This window comes from Cornus florida, unplaced genomic scaffold (assembly GCF_030987335.1).
Source record: "Cornus florida cultivar Cherokee Brave unplaced genomic scaffold, ASM3098733v1 CherokeeBrave_3.0.0_Hap2_Chr09, whole genome shotgun sequence".
NCBI lineage: Eukaryota > Viridiplantae > Streptophyta > Magnoliopsida > Cornales > Cornaceae > Cornus > Cornus florida.
In genome coordinates this window covers 89,756,348-89,764,268 of record NW_026775579.1, presented here as the reverse complement: position 1 = coordinate 89,764,268, position 7,921 = coordinate 89,756,348, and the positions used below count along the sequence as shown (strand labels likewise).

Sequence of the window (7,921 nt, the reverse complement as noted above, 5' to 3'; positions counted from 1 at the left end):
TTTCAAAAGTATGGGAGGTTCGCGTAATTTTCAGAAAAGGAAAGGTGCCGCCTGTAATTATGACAAACTATAGGGGATGTCTTATTGTGTCATTTTAGTGGTGAGAAAGAGCGTCTTACACTCTACTCCATAAGCAAGTATTGTCTATATAAGTTGTCATTTTTCTGTATTGAAATCACAATTACATACTAATAACAAAAACTAAAACAAATGGAGTCTCTGCCTGTCCATCACTGCACTGTCCAAAAGTTATCGGCCATCATCAACCGATCACACGCATTCTTTCACTGCATGGTTTTAATAGCCATGATTTACTACAGAGCTTCTTTATTTCTGTACCCTGAAAACACCCAAACACTACCCTTCTTGCCATGGCTTCTGGTCTTTTCTTCAGAACTGATTCTCTCCTTTATTTGGCTCCTCAAACAAGCTTGTTTTTGGCAGCCCGTTACCAGAACCGTCTTCCCTGAGAGGTTGCCTGGTGACGAAGAAATTGCAGCTGTCGATGTGTTTATATGCACTGCAGACCCCAAGAAGGAGCCATTGTGGGAGTTATAAACACTGTTTTATCAGCCATGGCTCTTGACTACCTACCAGACAAGCTTTCTGTATACCTTTCTGATGATGGTGGTGCTTCAGTGACTTTGTACGCCATGAGGGAGGCTTGGGGTTTCGCGAGGTTGTGGTTACCATTCTGTAGGAGGTATGGAACCAAGACGAGGTTCCCAGAGGCTTATTTTTCATCGGTACTTGATGATGATAATCATGGTGGTGACATTGAGTTTACTAAACATAGAGACAATATTGAGGTTTGTTCATTGAGCAACTATATATATTGTTGATGATGGATTCTGCGCAACCTGGATCTGATCTGACTTCCTGAATAAAGAGAAGAAAAAGTGATCCTACGAACACCGGTGTGTTACCGGTGGAGTAGGCTCCAACGAACAAGTCAGTGTGAATGATAATCTCCCTGGAGAAATTGAGAAATTGAGTTAGGGTTTATTGCGTACCTCAAAACGTTGATTCCCCCGCCTTTTTTTATAGGGCTTAGGTTAAAATGTCACGTAGAATTACCTTATTGTAATCTATAGATTTAAACCTCATCGTAATCTTTAATCCTTATCACAATTTTTAATCCTTATCGTAATCTGTAAAGCCTATCTCAATCTGTAATTCCTTATCGTAATCTGTAAAGCTTATCTCAATCTGTAATCCTTATCGTAATCTGCAGAGCCTATCTCAATAATGCGTTAATTTAATAATCTTTCCTTAATTATGAATATTTAAATAATACATCCATCATGTATTTTCATTTTTTCCTTGGAAAACTTCATACAAATTAATTAATTTGTTGATCATACTTGTCGCGAAAATTTATGTCACTCTCACTGCTACCCACCTCAATGTTCGAAATATTTCTATACTGATACAATTTCTTTTAAGAAAGCCTTCTTAAAGTTAATCGTACCATCCATGTGAGAAACTAAATATATATATATATATATTGTCATTATCTTCATTTGTATTGCTAAAAGTGAACTAGTGCTATAAACAAGTAATTATCTCATCTATTCAAGTCGGTGTACAAATCCTGATATATCATATGTAACATAAATATTATTCGGTTCAGTGTTCTTTGGAAATTAGTTTTTTTTTTTGTTAAGGGACACTAAACATGAGTGCGAATAATATTTATTTTACATGTGATATCTCAGAATTTGTACACCTGACATGAATAAATGAGATAATTATTTGTTTACTGATATATCACATGTAATATAAATTTTATTGGCATTATCTCAGGTTTAGTGTTCCTTACCCAAAAAAAACTAAATTCCAAAGAAACTTAAAAGTAGGTGGTGGTCCCGATTTTTTTTGGATCCATTTTTTTCTCTTCATGGAAAGTATGTTGTGGTTCCAATATTTAACTTCAATTGAGTCATTTTGCACCTATAATATATGGACAAACCATATATAAGTTTCTTTGAAATTTAGTTTTTTTTTTAGGGTAAGGAACACTGAGCATGAGTGCGAATAATATTTATGCTACATGTGGTATCTAGTTCACGTTTAGCAATACAAATGAAGATGCAAATAATATTTTTTTTGTACGCTTGACTTAAATAAATGAGATAATTACTTGTGTATAGGTCTAGTTCACTTTTAGCAATACAAATGAAGATAATGACAAAATATATATATATATATATATATGATGGTGTTTTGTACGTGCTAGTTTTGTAATAGTAAGTAATATTTATGGTATATATGAGAAATTGGAAATAATAAATGGAAAGGAGAAATTTGTATATGCAGAGCAAGAATGAGGAGTTCAAGGAACGCTTGAGCTTAGCTGGACAAAACGTTGCCAATAACGCTCAAAGTCACCCACCGAGTATTGAGGTAACTTATGCTCTTCTTGGAATTTGATATATACTCCCTTGTTTCAGATCAGTGGTTCATTTTTTCTTTTTAAAGTATCTCAATGTTCATTTTGAGAAGCCAAACAAAATAAATACCTTCTTTTTATAATTACTTTTTTGACTTTTAAAAAATCTTATTACTTAGTGTTATATTTAATGTTTAAAGAATAATTTAATAATTTAAAAAAAAAACAATGTATTAATTATATGTGTCTTTAAAAAATTATAAAGTAAAAGTAAAATGATTCTGATGGTCATCTCTTAATGAATGCATTCATATACTAGTAGTAATGATGGCTTCACAATGAATGGTCCAGTGGCGAAGACTGCCGCGTTTAAAATCATATCCACGTTTCGGATGCAGACTGGTCGCTGATTTAAGGGTTGGTGGCTGTCGTTTTCAGGGAGGTCCACCGTCATCGTTGGATGAATCTCTCCTGTACCTCATAAAATATAAAATAAAAAAAAAGAAAACAAAAACAAAAAACCAAAATACAATGGTTCATACTTGACTAGAACTAACTTCTAATTAATATAGGTAATTAATTAGAAATCTGAAGACACGTTAGTATCATGGCGGAGCTAATAATTTGGTTTGCAGGGGCATATTTTTATTTTTATTTTTATTTTTAACAAGAAATACATATACTTATTTTGTTTCTTAGTTTAGGGATTCGAACTTTCACTATTTATTTTGAGAGGTAATAGAGATGCAATTAGGTCACAAAACCTTGATTTGGAGGAGCATATTAAAATAAAATTTTCAGTAAAAAGAATAAATATATGGAAGAATTTTATAGAAAAAAAAAATAGAGTTATGCAAATTTTTTAGGAGAAATAAAAAATGAAGTAGAAGAATAAGAAAGGAAAAGAATTAGAGAAACTTTTTTTAAAAAAATAATTTTAGGGGCCAACCCTCTGGGCCTATGCTGCTAGGCTCCATCCATGATCATGGCTGTATTAGCCGGAAAAAATCCATAGCTTGCAACCAAAAAAAAAACTTCCCATTGTCTTAAAAGATTGGCTTTTTATGTAAGTCTAATAACATTTAAAAAAAAAAAACTTTTAGAACATTGCCCTCGCATTTCTTTGGTGACAGTCCTCAATTGAACAGTGGGGGTCAAAGATATATAGTAGCTCTGAATTAAAGGACGGGCTTGTATATAACATTAATTTTGATTTATGTTGTATAAAACATTTTCAGAATTATTTAATATTTGGGTCACTTTTTCGCAGGTGATAGGCCACAATAATGTTAAGGCAGTGGAGTCTGACCAAGCTGAGATGCCTCTTCTTGTATACATTTCTCGTGAGGAAAAGTCTTCCCATCCTCATCATTTCAAAGCCGGAGCCCTTAATGTTCTTGTAGTTCTCTCTTTCCCTCTCTAGTCATATCTATCTGTATGCAACCGGTTATATATGTCTATATATATATATATATATATATAAACACAGAAATCATATACTACTACAAAATGTTGCATGCAGCTGCGGGTCTCTGGTATCATAAGCAATGCACCATACATATTGATATTAGATTGTGACATGTACTCCAACGATCCAAAATCTGCTCGTCAGGCGATGTGCTTCCATCTTGATCCCAAACTCTCTCCCTCGCTTGCGTTTGTTCAATTCCCTCAGAAAATCCACAATGTCAGTCAGAATGACATCTACGATGGCGAGTTGAAATCAACATTCATGGTAATATATAATAAATGAAAGATTATGCTATAAAATTGTTGTTTAATTTTATGTGGTTTATGTTACAGTAATGTGCAATGTTTAGTTGTTAGAGGAGTCACTTGCAGAATTATGATAGTTTTTGTGTTAAATATTTCACATAATGTGGCAAGGTGTGGATGGGCTTAGTGGACCACTAATTTCTGGTACATGCTTCTACATAAAAAGAAAGGCATTATATGGGAGTAATATACATAACGGTACGTTCAATACTAGTCAATCTCATATGGTATTCCTAAAATCAAAGCTTAGTCCAAAACAAGCATGAAGTTTAGAAAGGGTCACAAGCGTTTATACACAAATTGTTTCGGTGCTGTTATTGTTTATGCAGGTGTGGATGTCCCTCAACTAAGACAATCTTTGGGTCCTTCAAATAAGTTCATGGGGACACTTGGAAAGAGTTACTAGAGCATAAACATCAACGATGAAGACTTATCAAATAAATTGGCACAACATGTTGCGCATACGAGAAACAAACACAATGGGGTCAACAGGCAAGCACTATTTTAACTAAACATTGCGTATCCATGAACGTTCAATTAGGCAAATTAAGAAATTTAACATTTCGGAATGATCTTGTTGGCTCAATGGCAGATTGGTTTCTTGTACAATTCTGTGGTAGAGGATTACTTTATAGGGTTCATGTTGCACTGCAAAGGGTGGACTTCTGTTTACTGTGATCCTTCGAGGCCAGCATTTTTGGGCAGCGCGACAACGAATTTGAATGACACATTAGTTCAGGGCACTAGATGGATGGCTGGGCTGCTAGAAGTTGCATTCTCAAGGTTCTGCCCCCTTATATATGGACTATCGCGAATGTCCATCCTCGAGACCATGTGTTATGGATGTTTTGCATTCTTTCCCCTCTATTGCGTCCCCCTATGGTGTTTGGCTACTATACCACAACTGTGTCTCTTGAATGGCATACCAGTATACCCTGAGGTACAAACAAATTTTATGATTCTCTCTGCGTGTGCGCGCGCGCACTTGGTCAATTTATGATTTTATTTTGTGCTAACAGTATGTTCTAAAATTATTTCATATTCTCTTGCAGGTTTCAAGTTCGTGGTTCATTATATTTTCACTCATTTTCTTTTCCTCCCACTTAAAACTTTTCTGGGATTTCTACTCCATAGGAGATGAATCAATTCAGACATGTTTGAAAGAATGGCGTATTTGGATGATAAAATCTGTTACAGCCTATTTATATAGAAGTTTGGATGCTATCTTCGAGTTAATTAGTATGAGAGAAGCAAGTTTCTTAGCAACAAATAAAGTTACCAGCGATGAAGAAGTTAAATTATATCAAATGGGGATATTTGATTTCCGAACATCAACTATGTTTTTGGTACCAATGGTCAGCTTGGTAATCCTCAATATGGTTTCTTTCACTGGGGGAATAGCTCGAGCAACCTTTGAAGGAGGATTGAATCAGAATTTTGCACAAGTTTTCCTCTCACTTTTTATCTTAGTTGTGAATTACCCTATAATTGAAGGGATGATTAGGAGGAAAGACAAGGGAGGCATTCCCCTATCCATCACATTATTATCCATCACATTTGCTTTGATCTTCTTATTCTTTGGTACAATTGCTCTTATGTATGTGAGATGAATTTGAAGTTCAGATGGTGCTGAGATATAGTCTCGGACTTCATTTTTAACAGAAATTTTACAGACTATTGTAACGTTATTATCTGTCACATTTTCTTTGATCTTATTGTTCTTTGGTACAATTATTTTAATGTCCGTTAGATGAATTTTTAGTACGGCTGGTGTTAAGATATGGTCTAAGATATCTTTTTTGAATTTGAATTGTACGAACTAGTCATGGTTATATTTTAAATATAACTATCTTTTGTTCAAATGTATGATATTTGAGTAACAACAAGAGGAAAACATAAAATGTATCATCCATACTAAATTGATATATTTAGTTGATTTCACATTTTTAGATTTCTAGTTGATAACCTAGAGAATCTATGTCTTGATGTGTGGTATTAGATATTCTAATTATGCTAAATTGTTATATTCAGTTGATGTTGCATTTAGACTTTAAGTTGATAACCTTGAGAATCTATATATTGTTGTTTTGTGTAAGCATGCTCTTATGTTGTTGCTTTGTGTAAGCATGACCCTATGTTGCTAAAATTACATGAATGAGGTGATTGATGCTAGAAATGATCTTAGGTAGTTAGGATGCTCCTTGAGTCTCACCTTTGACATAGACGTTAGGTGGAATGAACAACAATAATTAAATCATGCAAACTTGTAAAACGTAGGTCGATGCATGCTCATTTCCTACAAGTAACTTTATGTTACTCACCCCTACGATACTGAAGCATATTTCAGGTACAAGAATTAAAGTTGAAACTTCCATTATGCTTGGATGACTTGTGGACTTAAAGACTTCCATTTTTGTGAAAGTTGGCTCAGAATGCCAATTGTAGTCTTAATTGTCAAATGTATATATTTGATTCGAAACTTGTAATGTGTGCCTAAGTACACTTTTGATTCTCATTTTATGTATATGACATGAGGCCAAGGGCCAAACTTCTTTTAGAATCACATTTATGTCATGAATGTTGACTTTTGCCCTTAATGAGATTATATGAAATTCATGCGTTTTAGTACGCTATTTTGCACCGGAGCGTGTATTGTGTATGAAATTTGTTATCTAGAATTCATTTAACATGTATGAGGTGTGGCCAAAGACCAAACGGTATTTTGAAGTCATTTCATAGTTTTGAATTCAAAGTTTTCGTTCCAAACTTTGTTTTTGGCATTTTTGCCGTTGGGGGGTCATATTTTGTATCGGCCATATTTTTGGGCCATGGACCATTGTAGCACATCTTACTAGGTAAGTTACGTTTACGTGCATGGTCGTTTCCGGGCAAAGCTCCTTCTTTGGTGAAATGAGCCTCCTACGGACTCATTTTACGCTTTTGTTGCATATTCTGACCTAAGGGTATTTTGGAAATTTTCTTTGGGAAATAAATTCCAGTCTCTACATTGTCACTTAAAAAATGTGATTTTAGGGGGGGTTTTTTCTTTGTGTTTTTCCAAAAAATGTCGTCTTGGCATCGGAAATCAATCCCGAAGTTCAGCTTCTGTTTTTCCATTTAGCAGCATTTTGGACCCTCTGGACCAGTTTTCTTGAGGGGGCATTTTGGGCATTTTACAGTGCATATTTTTTAATTTTTCTCATGAATCACATAGAAAACTCGATTTTGAGGGGGGTTTCTTTTTTGAGTTTTTCCAGAAAATGACATCTTGGCCCTCAAATTTCTATTTTCCCAGAAAAACCCCTGCTGCCAGGTTTTTGGGTTGCACTTTACTGCCCTCTTCACATGTAAACGGTTACAAGGAGTTTCGTAACCGGTTACATGTGCATGGGCAGTGTTTTGGTCATGAATTTTGGCCTCCTAACCGGTTAGATGTTCTTGGTTGTCACCTTTTTGACCGTTTTGCCCCTTCTTCTTCCGTTAGCCATATCTTTTTCATCCGGACTCCGAATCAAATGATTCTTGAATCTAAATTCATTAATTTTTCGTTGTCTTTCCAGTGGTGTGCTCGGTGGCACCCATTTTTAAGTTAAAAATGATAATTTTGCCCCTAGGTTCATTCTTGTTCGTTTTTGAAACGTTGCTTCAGCATTTGATTCCTTTGGGTTCCGTGACCTCGTTGAGGGTCACAATGGTGTCTTAGAGTAATGTTGTATCTCTAGAGACCGTTGTTTGTCTTTTGTTTCCGCATTT

The 7,921-nt window shown here is 34.8% G+C and overlaps 1 pseudogene; it reads left to right on the top strand.

Annotated features, from left to right (window-relative positions):
- The first annotated feature begins 201 nt into the window (after positions 1-201).
- On the top strand, positions 202-6,031 carry LOC132275034 (cellulose synthase A catalytic subunit 4 [UDP-forming]-like; annotated as a pseudogene).
- Positions 6,032-7,921: the final 1,890 nt, after the last annotated feature.